This window comes from Camellia sinensis, chromosome 1 (genome assembly GCF_055761805.1).
Source record: "Camellia sinensis isolate YWXY chromosome 1, ASM5576180v1, whole genome shotgun sequence".
NCBI classification, from domain to species: domain Eukaryota; kingdom Viridiplantae; phylum Streptophyta; class Magnoliopsida; order Ericales; family Theaceae; genus Camellia; species Camellia sinensis.
The window spans coordinates 13,377,619-13,397,481 of NC_138961.1; the positions used below are offsets into that span (position 1 = coordinate 13,377,619).

At 34.7% G+C, this 19,863-nt stretch overlaps 2 long non-coding RNA genes across 2 annotated transcripts; one reads left to right on the forward strand and one right to left on the reverse strand.

Moving 5' to 3' along the window:
- The first annotated feature begins 3,671 nt into the window (after positions 1–3,671).
- LOC114310063 (uncharacterized) lies at positions 3,672–5,279 on the forward strand. The gene is made up of 3 exons (XR_003645995.2): positions 3,672–3,750; positions 4,772–4,821; positions 5,057–5,279. It is a non-coding gene; the product is annotated as an uncharacterized LOC114310063 (long non-coding RNA).
- Positions 5,280–11,845: 6,566 nt separating this feature from the next.
- Positions 11,846–14,755, reverse strand: LOC145789544 (uncharacterized). The gene is made up of 3 exons (XR_014327597.1): positions 13,006–14,755; positions 12,821–12,907; positions 11,846–11,884 (listed from the first exon to the last, which is right to left on the reverse strand). It is a non-coding gene; the product is annotated as an uncharacterized LOC145789544 (long non-coding RNA).
- Positions 14,756–19,863: the final 5,108 nt, after the last annotated feature.

The following is a 19,863-nucleotide window of genomic DNA, read 5'->3' on the forward strand; positions in this document are numbered from 1 at the left end:
ACTGAAAAGCACAACTGGTAATAAGAAGAAGAAGAAGCAGCAGCAGACAAAGACCACACATTCCACACGAATGGGAAAGAGTGATGATAAGACGATATCGCTAGCCATGTAAAGCTAGCAAAAGTTCAAAACACATACTCAAAAGCATACAATGACCACATACACTTAAAACAAAACGGAAAGATTGATAATAAGACAATATAACTAGCCATGTAAAGCTAGCATAAGTTCGAAACACTGACTCCAAAGCACACACAATCCATAAACATTCGCAAAAACAAGATCTAGTTCATCCTTGCTCTCTTCGCTGGGCGGTTGAGGGTCGAGCAATCAAGCATATCATCATTCTCGAAACTTGGACATTTTGGGGCATTTTTTGGCACCATGAAGTACATATGGCAATGATTGCACCCCATGCAAACCAGGGTTGCCAAATCCATGGTGTCAACTTCATCAGAGAAACCATTGTCATGACCTTCTGGTTCTGATAAAAGTTTGACAAACAAGACTTCATTTGATTTTTCCCCGTCAGAATTCAGATCTAGCTACTCCTTTTTCTTTTCTTGCACACAACATATTTCTTTGACCTACAAAAGATATAAAAGGGCCATAATTTTGCATCCAAGTACTTTGATGTTAAATCACTTTAGTTCATTAGATGGCTATGTTAAACACAAAGTTGATGGCTTTGACATGTAGAACAAAAATAAATCAAAATACAAGTTTATTATTTCAATTTCTTTTTTGGCTTCAAAATCAATACATTTTCATCTCTTAGTTTTTTCTATTGATATGCACGCACGTGCGAGCGCCCACATGCAAGTACTAAATCATTCTTAAAATTACTTAAATTAAATATTAAAAATTGATCAAGCTGTTTTTGTTTGAGGAGAGATAGTATTAGATTTACTCAATATACTTCAAAAAAAAAAAAAAAATCGTGTTGAAGAAAATAAAAACCAATCAAATGAATATTTCAATTGTAAATGTTCCTTTTATGTTTTAAGCAAGTAGGAAGTACATGTATGATTCAATTTTGCTGCAAACACTAACTATAAAACGGATCTCTCAAATTTTCATGCATTCAAAATGTAAAATTTAACGTAGAGAATTGAGCAATTTTACCATATAAGAAGTTACTTTGTTAGTATTATTTTAACAAATATGAAAAATTATAGTCCCATGATCTTGCAAATATTGATTTAAGAGTTTCAAATCAACCAAGCACAACAATAAAAGAGAGGACAACAACTAAACAAAACACAAGGATTTTTATGTGAAAAAACTACAGTTGAAAACCACAGTTGGAATCCTCCTACATGTGATTAAAAAACTACTGGCCCTCGATCACAATATATAACAATCTACTATGAAAAAGAGTAGCACAAGAGATTTCTTACAATGACCAATCCAGGCAACTGCACTTGCTCGAGACCTACAAGTAATTAACTGAACTCTGACCTTCAATCTATGGACATCTGCCTTCATAAAGAGATGTCGAATCCACGACTCACTCACTCTTTAAGAACACTCACAAGTTGTTCGGTGATTTGATTTGGACTTGATGATTTCATGAAGGAACAAATGACAATGAATCATCAAGCAAACATAAGATAAATAAACAATGAAACCTCACTACAACACTCTCTCAGAATACAGACTAAAGATACAGACTCAAGGGGTGAAGAAACACATCTGAACGAGCCTGCTATAAATTGATAATACACCTTAGCGGGCGCTACCATCTTGGTCGCGGGCATGAGATCCCTTTGCAGGTTATAGAGGAAAATTTCTAGGAGTGTGTTTCTTTGTGGCACTGGTCACGACTGCCAATATGCACATCACGGGCACGATGATAATGTTCGCAGGCGCAAATGAGCGTGATAGAGAAGTTACAATTTCTAACTTTTTGTAGTCTTTCTTTTCTCCACATTTTGAGGCACAAAATTCGTGACTCCTTACCAGAAAACTAGTCATCCTTTTTCCCATGCTTGCCAAACAAGTAAATCCTACACTTTTGAGAAAATCAAAAAGGATATATTCAAGACAATCATACATCAAAATGTTGTTTTGTCAATGGAGGAATTTGCCAAACAAAAACTTATAAGATAAAAATCCTAACAAAATATATTACTTTGTTATTGTTAGTATTACTTTAAAATAATACGAAACAAGTTCCCTAGCTCCACTACTAGATACACGCACGTGCGCACGCACACATGCAACTACAAAATAATTCTTAAAATTACTTAAATCAATTATTAAAAATTGATCAAACTATTTTTGTTTGAGTAGAGATAATATTAGATTTACTCAATACTTCAAAAAAAAAAATCTTGTTAAAGAAAACAAAAACCGAACAAAAGAATATTCAATTGTAAATGTTCCTTTTATGTTTTAAGCAAGTAGGAAGTACATATACGATTCAATTTTGCTGCAAACACCAACCATAAAACGGATCTCTCAAATTTTGATGCATTCAAAATGTCAAAATTAGGTAGAGAATTGAGCAATTTTATCATATAAGAAGTTACTTTGTTAGTGTTATTTTAACAAAATATATTCCTTTAATAAACAAGTCTTAGGTACTTATATCTCAAGCCTTACTAAACAGTTCTCTAGCTCCATTATTAGATACACCCACGTGTGCACACACGTGCACACACACATATGCAAGTTCTAGATCATTCTTAAAACTACTTAAATTAATTATTAAAAATTGATAAAACCATTTTTGTTTGAGAAGAGATAATATTAGATTTAGTCAATACTTCAAAAAAAAAAAAAATCTTGTTGAAGAAAATAAAAACCAAACAAGTGAAAATTTCAATTGTAAATGCTCCTTTTATGTTTTAAGCAGGTAGGAAGTACATGTATGATTTAATTTTGTTGCAAACACCAATCATAAAACGGATCTCTCAAATTTTGATGTATTCAAAAAGTCAAACTTAAGTAGAGAATTGAGATATTTTATCATATAAGAAGTTACTTTGTTAGTGTTATTTTAACAAATATATTCATTTAATAAACAAGTCTTAGGTCTATATCTCATGCCTCACTAAATAAGTTCTCTAACTCTACTCTTAGATATTCTTATTTTGGCAAGAAAGATGATCAACACACAAAAGTAAAAAATATGACATTAAATTTATTAAAATAAAACATGAAACTTTTACCTCATCAGGGAAATCATTCATCGTGATTGCAGTATAACCATAAAAGGTATTAAGATTAGTTAGAGGAAAGTTCAGATCAATTGTCTTATCGACATCTTCATTAAAAGCAGTGCAAAGGCTGTCTTCCAATAAAGCTTCTGTAAGATAACAATGGATCTCATCACGATTTTTTAGACTTGGGGGCCATTTCTTCAATGAATTAGAAGGAGAGAAATGATGAGTAATGGCTTCCTAAAATCTATATAACAATGGAAGGAGTAATTTGAAAATGTCTTTGAAATTGATGGTTCAGATCTATCTAATTAAAAAGCAATGGTTTAGATTTATTTTAAAAAATCTCTCTCTCACAAATTATCTTTAATGATTCAGATTTATATAATTTAAAAAGAATGGCTGAGATTCAAAAAAGATTCAATGGTCCAGATTTAATGGTTCAATGGTTCAGATTTATTTGCCCATCAAGTCTTACCAAACCACTGCAGTTTACATCATATGTATGTATGTATGAACAAAGCTATGAGGAAGAACAAAGCTTAAAGCTCAATTGAAAGGAAGAACAATGGCTCCAGATAAGGTACTCCACTTTCTTTTTGTTTTTATTCATTTTTTTTACCTCCGTTTTTTATAGCTCTGTTTTTTTCTTTTTCATCGTCATCTCCACCCAATGGCTCAATTGGATTGACACCCACTTCTCTCTCTCTCTCTCTCATGGTCATATTTTGTTCTTTCATTTAGTGTATTTTTTGATTTCTTTATACCTCCGTTTTTTGATTTCAAATGGGTTGATGCTCTCTTTATACCTCCGTTTTTTGTTTGATTTCTGATTGTGTTTTGATATTTATTTTTTGTCTTCCAAATTGCTGTTACTCGATTTGGTGGGTACCTTCATCTCTGTTTTTTTGGATTTTCTTTCTCTCTCACTTTTTTTTTTTTTTTTGGTTTGGCTGTTGCAGAATTATTTTTGTTTCGATTCATCTAGTGTATTATTTTTTTTTATACTTCTAGTGGTCAGTGTAGTTTACCAATTTAGAGTAAAGTTTTTGCCCAGCAGCATACTGAACCATGCACAAATAAACGCTTAAAATGTTTCCAAAAACTTTACTCCATCATGAACGAGATGGTTGACCCTATTTCACAGTTCTACTATTCATTGTTATGCAAACATGATTATGTAACTATATCTTTTCCATTTACATGATTGTTAACATTGATTTGATGGTTTCATAAAATTTAGGAGATATTGGTAAATTCCAAATGAAAATAACATGATAAAGAGTGTTGAATTGGCTTTTGCTTTTTGCATGAAATTTCATCTAAGTGGATAGAAAACAAAAAGTAAAGGAAAAATTGTGCTCAGTTTGCTCACCGTGGTTGATCTATTGCTGGTCTTTTTGAAATGCCGTTGACTTACATTGGTAGATCAAACCAAGAAAACAAAAAAGAAGAATTTAAATTGGTGTAATAGAAATTCTGTTTTATGTTTATTTTTTTGGTTGATGTTGTGTGTGTTTTATTTAGGTTTCAACACATACATATATATATATATATATATATTCTTTTGTTATGTTTTTAACTTCAAAGGTGCTTGATTGCAGGTTATTTGTACTCTCTGAGTGCTTCAACTCTTAACAAGCAATGGAATGTTGTGAGTCTATCTTTTTGTTTCTGAAATTTGTATATATTTGTTCAAATATATATGTTCAAATTTATCGAAAATAAATGAGCACTCCACCATGGAATAGTATCTTCAAAGTATATCGGAAACAAAATGGAGCAATTTGAATCCACTGCAACATAAGATTTTGATTCTCTTCTACTTTGTCTTTAAATCAAAACAAATAAAAAATTCATGACTAATGCTACTCTTCTATGTGATACAGATGGGGCCGTTCTTGGAAAAAAACTGCAGCATCTTTTCGCCTTCTCCCTCCCACAGAAAACTATGTGCCTCCATACAAGGATCCCTGGAGATTTTGGTGACACGTAAATAGTTTTAATTTCTATTTTTGTTACTGTATTTAATTCAAGTACAAGGATTAGAGAATTCGGGCAGCAAATTTGTAACGAAATTTTGTGAATAGCAATTTGAGTCTCTTTTCTTTATCTCTGCTGGAGAATGCTTTGTGAGCTGTAAATTATAGCAAATTACTTGGGGTTCATGACAAGCTCAAAATTGATTTTTTTTTTTGGCTTCCAAACAGTAATGAAAATTTTATGAAATGAGATTGCAATCAGACAAATAGTGCATCAAAATATTTACATCACCATTTTCAAATGCTGGAATGGAATGCCTTTTGCCTTCATGCCATTTGACTAAAGCTCTGCCAGCAAAATTCAGAATCGAAGGGGAAACTATTTTTGAGTCTGGCCCGAGAAGCCAATTTATTTTCTCGATTTATTTATTTATTCATTTTATATATCTATATAACAATGGATATTTATTTATTCACCTCAAATTTTTTCCCCAACAAATTAAATAAATTACATTTTAACCCAACATTTTTATATTCAATTACATTTTCATTCCAACAATATTTTCACCGTGCCTTCAGGCACGGGAATACCCTAGTATATCTATATAACAATGGATATTTATTTATTCACCTCAAATTTTTTTCCCAACAAAGTAAATAAATTACATTTTAACCCAACATTTTTATATTCAATTACATTTTCATTCCAATAATATTTTCACCGTGCCTTCAGGTACGGGCATACCCTAGTCTCATATATTTATAGGAAAACTTGGGGGGAGGGTCAGGGTGTCGCTAAAAAGTGGGCACCACAATCTAGCTTTTGCCAGCTATTCAAATAAAATTAAAATTTATTTACAGGTATTGACACATGTAACATAAATATTTACTAAGCCTATATATCATCTTTCTTTCTTTTTTTTCAAAATTTGAAAAATAAATTTATTAGAATTTTTTTTTATCATTATTAGAATGGTATAAATCAACGCGGCAATTCAAAAATAGAGATTAAGGTATCTTTCGAAGACAATTTAATGCATTTCAAATTTAAAAAAAATAAGTAATCCAATTACGTTTAACTTGGTTTGGAATGGGGAGGAATTTATTGCAACGGAAAAAAAGGGGGCAAAAAATAGCTTATCTGTGTAAAAACAGATTATTTTACGTTACATCACACTACAAGAATTAACACTTTTGGCAACAAAAAAATTGGTCGCTAAAAGTCTATTTTTGGTCGGCAAAAGTTATCCGCGACCAAATTTTTTTGTCGCTACTTTGGTCGCCAATTGAGGGTCGGCAAAAGTAATTCGCGACCAAAATTATAGGTGGTCGGCAAAAGTTGGATTTTGCCGACTAAATTTTTGGTCGCTAAATATTTAATTACCGCGACTAATTCATTTTGTCGCTAAAACACTTTGGTCGCGAAAAGTCACCTTTTGCCGACCAAATTTCTTAGTAGCCAATTGACACATTTCGCGACCAAAAAGTTTGGTCGCCAATTGTGACATTTCGCGACCAAATTTTTTGGTCGCCAATTGTGACATTCTGTGACCAAAATTAGTTTGGTCGCCAATTGTTACTTTTCGCGACCAAAACTGTTGGTCGGCAAAAGTGAGTTTCCACGACCAACAAAATTTTTGGTCGGCAATAGATGCATTTTTTGCGACCAAAACTCTTGGTCGGCAATTGTCATTTTTTGTGAAAAAAAATAATTTTGGATGTCGCGACTAATAAATTGGTCGTCAAAGTAAGAAAACAATACACCTGTAATGATGTTATAATTCAATCAATCCATAATAAACTTATAATTTTAAAGCATCATTCAAATTAACTAAATTATTAACATTTGACACAATACATAATTCATTAACATTCGACACAATACAACTATTCTAAGTTTTCAATTCATATTCAACACAATACATTAAGTTGCCTTGATAGCCAATCAAAAAGATCCACTAAGGCATCGTTTGGCAAGAGGCTATTTTAGCCAATTAGTCAAAAAGTTACTAAATTAGCCAAAAAGCCAACAACCCATACCAAAAAGTCAAAGATTCTCTTTTCTCTCTACTTTTTGCACATCTTTTCGTAATTAGCCAAAAAGTCATCCCAAACATACAAGTTTTTTTGACCTACCTTTTTAGCCAAATAGCCAAAAAGTTACTAAATTAGTCTGTTCCCAAACGAGGCCTAAGTTTTAATTCATTAACTATTCAACACAATACATAATTCATATTCTAAGTTTTAATCCACTAAGTTGCCTTGATAGCCAATCAGAAAGATCCTTGCGCCCTTTCGTGCCAAGCTTCGCATCCATCAAAGCAGTAGTGATGTAAGGCACCTAATAAAGAAACAGAATTGGAAAATTTATCAGAGAAGCATGATAGTGGCAGCAACATTGGATTGCAAACCCGTATCTTTGCAAAAATCAATTAAATCCTATAAACATGTACATCGTATTAAGACAACTAGCTGGCATAATAAAACTGTACCTGTTGTTGTACCTGCAAATTTCAATACATGATGATTAATAAGCTAACAACCATAACAACCCTGCCAGTAAGATAAGCAAAAAAGTTAAATACCTGTGTCATTGTCAAATCCTACTCCAACACAAATAAAATTCAATGATTGCTAATTGGAGGTTGAGCAGTTCTATCAGACACTAATTACTTCTCTAGGTAGCATATCTTACAAATGATGAGTTATTGAAGACCTAACATGAACTTATTCGGGCATAGTTAACTATCAAAGCTCCATTAACTTTAAATGACCTAAAATTTGCAATTCACCTGAAGTGGGCCCTTCAGCACAATAAATATTTTCTTACTTTCCAATTTCCCAATAGGCAATAACATAGCACATAAATTCGAGGAATGGCACAAGTGACGTTCCATACAGTGGTAAACCCAACGTCATAAACTTTGACGCTCTTTCATTCTTTCCTTCATGATCACCAAAACTCATGGTACATGTTCAAGAGAAATCAGAAAAACTAAGTATAAACATTGGACATGGAGAGAGAATAACCTTCCAGCCGTTCTTTCCATACAGCACTCTCCAATTGTGAAACACTATCAGCATTTACTCCTACTGACAGTGATGAATTGCATTACTCATATATATATAGTGTTGTGGGTTATCATGAAAAATTAGATTTTATTATTTTGTCCAAAAAGATAACTTACTTGAAGAACAATCATAATTTAAAAATGAAAAGAAAAAAAGATGGTATTAACTGATAGGAACAACGGCGTGCAAATAAAACTACATATTCAGGCATTTGACAAAAAAAATTAATTAAAAATACCAGACAGTAAAAATTGTTAGGCTGACGCTGTCAAACAAAGCAAAAATGACACCCCCACAAAAATTACTGCTTTCTTTATAATTATTTACACCATGTAATTTCCCCTTCAATATATATATATATATATATATAAATGTAGTACAGCAAATCATAGTGAATGCGACCGTCCTGATGCTGTCAAACAATTTAATTGTTAGGTTGCAAAAGCCACCAATTTATACTGAGGCATAAATAAATACATCCATATAGTTTATTTATTTATATATATTTTTCACTGATTCTATTCTAGTCCAAATAATTATAATTTGAACACAAAAAAAAAAAAAAAACCTCACCACTTTGAGTCAGTTTTAATGTTGACCTACATCCAAGTTAATTAGTAAAAAGATGACCCCAAAAGGAATGTATCATGCACATTAAGGGCAAAATGAGCACTACTTTTGCCTTGGACCCACCAAATCCAAATGGGTTATCCATTTTCTAAATGAATAAACCCATCATCCTCTTCCCTCACCAACCAAACACAACCTAAAGAAAACAATTTTAAAATATTACAAACAAAGCAAGAGAAAAAAAGAAGTGGGAATTCTCAAGGCAAAAGAACTAGTAGGAAACTAGCCTTTAAAAGAAAAAAAGAAAAGAAAAATGAAAATAAATAAAGCAACCTAAATTGCATTTTAGACTAACAGCAGAAACACCAACCACTGAGGAAGCTTGCACAATTTCATCGTGCAGTCTTCGCTATATGTCGCGACAAGGTTTCTGTGGGAGTGATGTGTGATACCAATTACATCCTTCTCATGGACCTAATTATTAAGAAATAATAAGAGCACTTTCAGGCCAGAAATATTGGATTTCTGCATAAATTATAACCATAGCTTTACAAAAATGACAAAGACCCGACGCAAGGTCAATTGACAAGATCATGAAAGAAAAATACAAAAAAGGATAGAACTCAATTCCCCTAAAGCTACTGACATAAAGAAATGACATGAGACATTCTAAACATCACTAGAGGTCCCACATTTTAGTAACACATTTTTGGTAACAGATTCTAAACATTCTAAACAGATTTTTGTAACATATAAAATTTCACCATTGTCCATTGCATATAGATAAAACCAAAAGAAAAAACTAAACAAGAAATTCAAGCAAGTATCATTAGCATCAACAACAAGCCCATTCATCAAGAGGCAGCATTGGAGCTTAACTAAACCCAGCTTAAAAACAAACATGGAGCTCTCTTGAGATAGTTCAGTGAAAGTTTGCTCTGTTTCTAGTTTTAGTAAAGCATCTTGAGGTGGAGATTTAGCCTTTGGTCTACAGAATATAAGTACATTTGAGTGGTAGACTACTAAAAGGAACAATCAACCAAATGAAATTGAGTCCAGCATGAAGACAAATTATATACCTAATAAGCACGGTCAACCCTTTAATAATTACCTAATAAGTTCATAAACTTCAATAATTAATAAGTTTTAAATTTGGTATTTTGGTGGACGATTAATAATTCAATTTCTAAGAGAATAATCTGTGTTGATAGACTGTTAGTGAAGCAAAAAGACAAAAGTTTGATTTTCAATATAATTTTTACACATTTCTAAACACTTTTACATATTTCTATACACTTTTACCAATTTCAATACACTTTTTACGCATCTACCAACATTAATGACAACCCTATGGGCAGTCGTTAGCATTTTCCAAAAATTATTTGTATAACCAAAATGTATACCACTATAAAGATGTATATGAAGATTTTTACTGTGTTTTCCAACAGGACACCTAGCAATTGAACCATTTCTACATCTAAAAGTATATTGAGATTGTATCAATCCTCTAATGTTATTAATATGAGTGTAGCCATCTCACACCACAAAGAATTAGTTTCCTAGATTGAAGTCCATTTTCCTTTTTTTTTTGAACAGCAAAGATAAAGATTTATTGATGATAAAGCAAAAAACATGCAAAATTACATCAACAAATCGGAAAGTGCACAAAGATTGGTGAGAAGTCAATCAAGAGCAACCAAAAGATGAAAAATAGAACAATAACACAGCAAAAACAGCTTCGAACAGTAGGCCAAACAGAACAACTTCAAAGCAGAACAGAAACAACTTATGCATACCCTGTTATAAAGGAGCTTATGCACCATCGCCCCTTGGTAGAAGCCGCTGGACAAAATCTGTCATTGAGGGTGGGACAACTCTGTCATTCATACCCTGTTCAGTACAAGAAAATTCAGAGGAAGGGGAAAAAAAAGGTCAGCATAAGTGAATCTATATGATTTAAATTGGTAATCCTTCTGAAAAACAAGTGCAACACAAATAATACAGAATCCTGCTCCTCCTAATTCCAAAGTGACTATTGCAGACCAATGTTCAACATAATCAAGACATGAACTAACTTACAAACCCTAGACCAGTGTAAAAGCCTAAAAAAGTCTAGTTTTACAAAAATTTCAGTGGGTACAATATTTGCATGCATAACAAGAACCACACCATCAAATTACATTATAACAAGGCCCAATAATAATCAGATTCAAATGATTGGATTTGACAACTTACATGAAGTGTGACAATTGCATTTGGATTTTTCTCCACTGCATAAACTCTCAACTTCCGTCCAGTTTCTTCAGCTACCTATTATGAAGATAAGAAAAGCAAAATAAGGTTTTTAACAAAAAAGATCAAAGTTGCAATAAAATCAAGCAGACCCTTTCAGAAACATAAGCCACAACTAATATGAAAAAACTATAAAGCAAAGTAGTGCAAGCACGACTCCCAAGGAGTTGAGCATTGATGTATGTACACTAATTATGACATCCTAGATGTTTAAAATAGTTTCTTTTATATACATCTATGAGTGTGTATATATAACCAAAAACTTTTCTAACACAGGTCGAACACGTAAATATCGACATCTCTCTTGATTTTCCATTTCAGGGAAGTCGACATTTTAGCATTTAGCATTTATGTAATATGTCAAATCCAAATTTTGTGTTTGCATCCATGTTCATCTCCACACAACATAGACATAAGAGTAGACCTGCAACGATGCTCTAACAAGAGGTCCATGTCCAGCTCCCACAACCATCAGTACCTACAACACGAGAACAGAAGTGTCATGACCTTCACTGTCAAACTGCAACACATGCCATAATTGCTGATAAGATATTAAGACAACGAGAATGAACTCAGCTATACTTTATTCCGACACATATATTTGAATAAGTGCTAAACTCTTCCATTCAAATATTTGAATAATTTATGCCAAGTTTAATACGGCTTAAACAATATTAACCACCAGCCTTCAGTACCAATTACCACCCCAGCCACCATCACCAACTTACTGTCAATGTGATTTACAGCCAACTCTGAACTTCCCGTGGGAAGGCTGTGCTCTGGTTTCCCAGAAACTACTGCCTGAGGAAGACATTGCAAAAGAGAAAGATCAGCATATATTGCGAAATGACAATGTCGTGTAGAAAATCATAAGAAAGAACAACTTTTGTTTCTGCAATAGGCCTAAATTAATCACCTACTATGTCTTAAATTATTGTGAATCTATGTTATAAGGACTCAAGTATGGGCATTAGGTGCCAGTATGTATACGTGTCAAATTTATCTAATTCGCAATCCCAATTTCATAATTATTTTATTTATTAATTATTTAAAGGTAAAATATGTTACCAAAACATGGCTTTTTTTACGCATATGATGGGAGTTTTATGCATAGTTTTGTAGTAAGCTCTACAACTTAAACATATTTGTTGGGCATGTCCAACTAGACATGTCAGAAACATATCCCATACCTTAGTGACAAGTGTACGATAGAGGTACTTGACAAATTTTAAATGGTACAATGGAAAAGATGCAAAAGAAAGGAACGAAAGAAATTTTAACATTTGCGCCATCGTATAAAATTGGAAATGAATCAGAAAACTATTGGAACATTCCAGCTACAAAGAAAAATCAATCATCACAAAATCTACATTGCATTGAATGGCCAACTACCAATTTTGTTTCAATTAAGCACCTTAACATTATATAACTGAAATGACAGATTCTGAATGCCTACTCTTTCCCCCCCCCCCCCCCCCCCCGAACAAAAAAGAAGGAAAAGAAAAGAAAATAGACTTTGTGCAGCAAGAAACATTGCCACAGAATAAAGAATAGAATATAGATATTTATATGACAATTGTTAGTTATCCCACTGATTTCCCAAAAATAATATTTGAAATCTTAATAACAGCAACATTCTACAACAAAGTATAACACAGTAATCATTAAAAACATAATTTTGAGATCCAAGTGTCTCTTCAGCACTAAAATTTGATATACAGAAAATGACAACGCTACCTGTATTGAATGGTTAAAAAACACAGACAACAGCTTTTGGTGACACTTTGACAGACACGGATATCCCCGAGCATTTGTTAGAAAAGACTGGCAAATCAACAGTCACAAATGTGAGTGTCTGAGTCACAGAGACTGCATGAAATACTACTTAAGCTTAGAAAAGGTATAATCGATAAACCCTTTACACTGGTATGAATTATAGCTGCTCTAACAGATTCCCCAAACCATCTTCCAATTGAATTTGATGAAGGCAGTGAACTCCCAATGAAAAGATTGGTCACGTGTCAAACCATAGAATTACTGGTGGTTCTGGAGTACTGACCATTGAAACTTCACATCATTTAAGTACTTCAGCATTCAAAGAAAGATAGATAGATATGGGTAGGGATCCATTTACACCTGCTGTAAGACATTTTTATTCTTACACACATCTATAACATTTTATGCAAGCCACCTTTCACAAATCCTGCCGATGGATTTCATGCTCAACTTTTGCCATTCATGCGTGCCAAGTATTAGATCAATCAGCAATAAAAAAAAAAAAAATTAGGCTATCCATACACTTGCATTTTGTGTATAATATGACTATATATATGAAAGCGATACGGATTAGAAAACTCTTGACCTTCAATTTAACTGAAATTTGGCAAGATTGAAAGGTATAAGATAAGCATGAAATACAAAGGTAGGATTTGTGAAAGTTTACACACAAGTTACAGAGGGGTGTAAATAAAAATTTTACACTAGGTGGAAACAGATACATCTCCTATATATAAATTAATGTTTATATATACTCACAAAACATCAAGGGCAATGGACAACTGACTGTGATGTTCACATAGAAGACGGAACAAAACACAGAATTCCAAGTGAGACAAAAATTTAAAAATAAACAAATAATTAATTAAAATCCATAAAATCAACAGCAAAATCCAAGAAATTTTCCTCAGAAAAGAATCAAATCATATACCACATTCATATAAATACTAGAATCAAACTTAAGAAAAAAAAAAAGAGACAGAGATCGTAAATTAGATAATCAATGCGAATTTTCTTTCTTTCTTTCCTCCAAACATTTTAACATAGACCAAAAAACAAACACCTTATAGGCATGCCAAACACTAAGGAGAGACCATATGACTACTATCATTGATACATACAAACACTCTATTGCGTGTGTGTATATATATATAGATGTAGAGTTCATCAATACCTGGTAAGGAGAGACCAAACACACAAGCACACACTATATATGTACCTGGTAAGGATAGACCAAACACACAAGCACAAACACTATATATATATATATATATAGAGAGAGAGAGAGAGAGAGAGAATAAGAACACCATGCCACCAATACCACTTAAAAATTGAAATGTTTTTTGAAAAACGAGATGATGAGGTTGGACAATGAAGGGGCAAAGATCTGAGAAGTTGAAAATTATAGTTAGGGTTTGAAATTGGGGAAACAAGAGAGAGAGAGAGAGAGAGAGAGAGAGAGAGAGAGCGTGTTTATCTGAGAGAGAGAGGATTAGCAATGGTAGAGTGTAGGCGGCTCCACACACTACCACCGAACATCCTTCCTCTCTCCGCCAAACCCATTGCTGCTCCGCCACTGCTCCTGTTTCGTTTCGTGTTAGCGCCTTCTTCGAGTTTGCTCTCTGCTTTGGCCAGTTCAGCGCCGACCTCACAGTGGGGAAACAGAGCGACACGACCATGGTGTGAGACATTTTTGGTGGTAGTGATTTTGAATGGTGGCCTAGGGTTTGTGTTTATGTGAATGTCAAAGAGAAACAGAAATAGACAGAGAGCAAAGAGAGAAACAGAGAATACATTGTGGGCAACGGTGAGAGAGAGGGAGAGGGAGAGCTTCCGAATTTTTTTTTATTTGTTCGGTGTTTATGTCTTCCACGTTTCAAATTTCCCTCCCAAATTTTTGGCGACCAAAAGACAATATTAGTCGCAAAAAAGGTACCTTCGCCGACAAATTTTTTTAGTCGCAAAATCTTAATCAACGGCGACTAAAATATTAGTCGCTAAAAGTACTAATTTGGCGACTAATTTTTTTTGGTTGCTGAAAATAAGTTTTTGGCGACCAAATTTTTGGTCGCCAAAAAATATGTGACCTTTTGCGACTAAATTTGTAGTTGGTCGGCAAAAGTATACCACTTTCTGCGACCAACTCATTTTTTGGTTGGCAAAATATAACCTTCTGCGACCAATAATATTTGGTCGCCAAAAATAATGATCATTCGCGACTAATTAATATTTGGTCGTCAAATGTCTTTTTTTTGCGACCAAATTTTTTTTGGTCGGCAAAAGTGGTCGTAAAATATGTAAATTCTTGTAGTGTCACATGATGGTAACTGTAGACGTGCCCGAACGTCCCGGGCCCCGCGTGCGAAATGGGCGCAGAAATCCGTTTTGTTCATTGGGCTTACTACTACAATTCGGACTCAAATGTCACAGTTCTGAATCTAATCTCGCAAAGTGCAATGCAAGACCGATAAATCACCAAAGAGTTCAAATCCGACAAATTGTTTTGAAAAAATGATTTTTATAAAGAAGTGCTAAGCATGGATTGCTTTGCCAGATACAGAATTGCCGCTTAAATATTTTGTTTTAGGGGAATTTAGGAAACCCTAACTCATGCCTAAGGCCACGTGTCCGTTATCACCAAAGTTACATCGGCTCGGGAACTTGGGTACGAGGGAGGAAGGTCATGTAATGAGCACCCCCGCTCACCCGATCAAAGATCGGCCTGTACTAAGTATGATATTTTATTTTTGAAAACACATGTACTCTTATTCCGATTAATTAGCTAATCTTACTACGTGATGCGCACAACAATCAAGTATAGACTAGATCGCCTAATTTGGAACAAAACATTACATATTTGTTTGAAAATGGTTTGAAGTTTGCTACTCGTAAGTAGGCTAAATCAGGGATTTGATGAATTGTTCCAATTCAAGCAATCCAACCTTCACCCACAGGCATTCAGGCAGTTATATCATTTAAGCAAATAGCCTCATGGTAAGCATGCTATCATGTCAATCAATAACACACATGCAGTATGCTAAAGCGTAAACACTCACAGTGTACTCCGAGCCAAAACAGAGAACTAGTTAGAAGTCATGCATGACCCTAGTTCATGTTAAGATGGCTAATGCAACGCATGCGAGAATGAAACTGAAATAGGCTCGGCTATTCTAGAATGGTATGTGAAATGCAACTTAGTACATGTATTCAACTTGGAATTGAAATACAATGCAGTTAGTATGATGCGCCGAGCTTGGTACATGCAAGACAGATGAATGGATGCACACATGCAAGTATAAGGATGCTAATTGAAACATGCCCTAAAACTAACTACTGAAAGCAGGTAAGTAAAAAGGAGAAAGAAATGGGGGGTTGGAAGACATGCATCGCACACACGCACACTTATTACAAAATTCACCCTTTCGACGGAGGGTTCGAATAAATAATACAAACCAACTAATTAACTAACTAACAAGCTAATTAATTATTACAAAATCAAATTGAATAATAAGCAAATCTACTTACTAATTATTACAACACTTAATTAATTAACAAATTGACTAATTGAATTACAAATTGAAGCTAACTAACAAGTAAGCATTAGACTAAGTTGCTCCAGCTTTGCTCGAAGAAGCAGAAGATGCATGCTCGGTTTTCGTCCCGAAAGTTCTCCAAATGCTCTCAAGAGGCTCTGTCTGCAGGGTGTCCTTGAGAACTAGCTACTGGATCGTACCAAAACAATGCTGAGGAGTGCACCAGTGGCCTACCGGCCACGAGGAGCTTCTGCCGACCCCCCTGCCGATCAAGAACAGGTACTGCCGGCCAAGAATGAAGGACTGTCGGCCAACAACAAAAGGGTGCCGGCCACTGGTGTGCTGTGACACCATGCTGCAGCAGAGCACAAGATAGAGAAAATAGAGGGTTTCCTAAGGATATGTATGCACTATGCCACTCCATATCACCTCAAAACATCAAGGGAGAGGCATAATAGGATCCAAGACCATCAATTACGCATCTCAATGCATGATGGTCAAAGATCCAACATGTGCAAATCAATGTAAAATGAATGCACAAGAAACACATAAATGCCTAGAACTTTATCATGCATCGTCAAGAGTTTCGGCGACCGAGAATTGAGGCATATTTCATCACTTGAAGTATGAAACGTCTCTCATTTCTCGTGCACAGATTAATACTTAATCCAAACAACAATGCAACACAAGCATGGCAAACATGCAATGACTTAAGCATGCAAACATGGAACTACATGGCATACTCAATGCTCAATGGCATGCATATTCAATGCAAAACAACTTAAGATTCTAAATATAATGTAATGCATGCATGCACAATGCAATGAAACAAGGGCAGCTTATCAATGCTAGGGACATGCATACTCAATGCATAGCAAAATAAGCATACAAACAACATGTAAGTGAACATGCCAAATGGACTTAAACCAAAAGGGGTAGACCTCAGTCATACCCAAATCAGTGGCCATTAGTGCTAAAATGATGGTACGAAAAGCATGAAAAAGGCAAGACAAGCATGTATGCCAATTGGCTCAAGGATTAAAGCACAAAGATGCAACTCTTAAGCTCACTTAAAGAGTGACAATCATGGATATGTGTCAGCACCATAAGCTCTGAAATCATATATGGAGTGATGCCAAATCAACCAAACAAAACAAGTATAGCATATTAAGAGGCTCAAAGCTCAAGGTTAGCAAAGGGACTTACACCATAGCCATGCCAAGCAAGCCCCAAAAGGCCAGGGGTAACAAAAACAGTTCCAAAGCAAGTCAAAACAAGACCAAAGATGTGATAACCCTGTTCCGTATTATGGTAATGGGTCCTTATTATGAATTTGATTATGTGCCTGATATGATTTTGTGTGCTAATTATGTGAATATATGTGGTTTTGAAATTCTATCTGTTCACCGTAAGAATATCTGTTTGATTATTTGCTTTGGAAATTTAATTGAAGGCCCTATCGGCCACCGAAATCGAAATTGGTCACGCCATTTTGATTGGCATAATTTTTAGAGCCTATGGTGAAATTTAATTGAAAAATTAATTCGGACCAGATTAAATTGATTAAATTAATGAATTAAGTGCCCAAATGTTTTATATTGAAATAATTATGACTAGCGGGACTTTAAAAGAGGCACTACACCCTCAACTCTTCTCCTTTGTTACATTTTGGGCTGATTTCAACTCTAAGAAAAGAGAGAGGGGTCGGCTAGAGAGAGAGGGAGAAGCAATTGGAGATTTGAGTGAGAAACTTGAGAAACTTGGAGATTCAACTAGAAATTGTGAAGAATTGAACCTTTAGGTAAGCACTTGACCCTGAATTCATAAGTTTGAAATTGTGATCTTGTAAGTTCAAGGGTTGTTTGTGGTCAAGAGCATGTATTGAGTTGGTTTGGTTGAATTGGAAGACTGTATATGCATGCATATATATAATTGTCTTGAAATTGCATAATTGAGCTTGAATTACATGACTCATGTTGAATTTTAGTTGAAATCCATGTACTTGACCATATTTTCATCATATGGGATGAGAATGAGGGTTATATGTCACATGCATGTACAATCCATGGGAGTAGAAGCTTTGAATGCATGAAGTTGTTATGTTGGTAATGAATATGGTGGAAAATGAGCTATGCGTGGGTTTGATTTATGAAATTGAGCTTCAAAATGTTGTAATTTAGTGTTTGTACTATGTTAGTACACATATATATGAAGTTTGAGTCAAAATCATGCATTTGGAGCCTTTGAATTTGAAGTTGAAGTTCAAGATCATATTTTGGATTTTTCAGAATTTCGATATCCGCTCGAGCGGGGAAACCGCCGCTCGAGCGTGAAATTCGTGCTCCCAGTATATTTTTGCAGGCATGATTTCCGCTCGAGCGGAGAAGTCCACACTCGAGCGGGGAGCTATGTAGGATGGACTTCCGCTCGAGCGTCCAAGTTCCAAGCTCGAGCGTAAAAATGGCATAACCTGTACTTTTGCAGACCTCATGGGTCCGCTCGAGCAGGGAAGTCCACGCTCGAGCAGGGACCCTGTTTTCTGAAATTTTGAAAATGCATTTTGAGTTTCGTTTTTCGTCATCTTTCACTTCTAAGTACTCTTAGGCATGCATTGGGCATTGTAATTGAGTTAAAGAGATAAGAATGAAGCCTAAAGAGGAATATGTGAATTAAAGAACGGATTGAATTATTTGTGACCCATATGTGTTATGTGATATGTAGGGTCAAGCTCCAGGGCAAATCCACAAGCCGATCACTGTGAGTAATATCTGAAATATGTTGTTGTCCAATTGCTTACTCCTATGTAAGTTTTGTAAAGTTCATTAGTTTGAATAGTGGACACAGTTTGATATGAAAGTTTGAAAGGCCTAAAAGGCCAGATTGATATGAAAGTTTGAAAGGCCTAAGAGGCCAGTTTGATATAAAAGTTTGAAAGGCTTAAAAGGCCAATTTTATATGAAAGAATGATTGGGCCGAAGGCCGATTGACATGAATGATTGGGCCGAAGGCCGATTGACATAAATGATTGGGTCAAAGGCTGTTTTGACACAAATGAAAGTTTGACATGCATGAATGGGCCAAAGGCTAGTTTGACATGCATGAATGGGCTAGAGGCCAGTTTGACATGAATGAATGGGCCGGAGGTCCGTTTGACATGCATGAATGGGCCAAAGGCTAGTTTAACATGCATGAATGGGCCAGAGGCCAGTTTGACATGCATGAATGGACCAAAGGTCAGTTTGACAAATGGAAGATAAATGGGCCAAAGGCCAGTATGTTTGGAACCACAGTCACTTGACTTAAATTGTGTATATATATATGTTAAATAGAAATATGAATTGGGCCCAAGGCTGTTTGGAGCATGTTGTTCTACATACCGTTTGTATAACTCCTTTATTTGATATTATTCACTGGGCTATCGCTCACGCTTATTCATGTGTTTGTATGTGAGCTAGGAGAAGTCCAAACCCA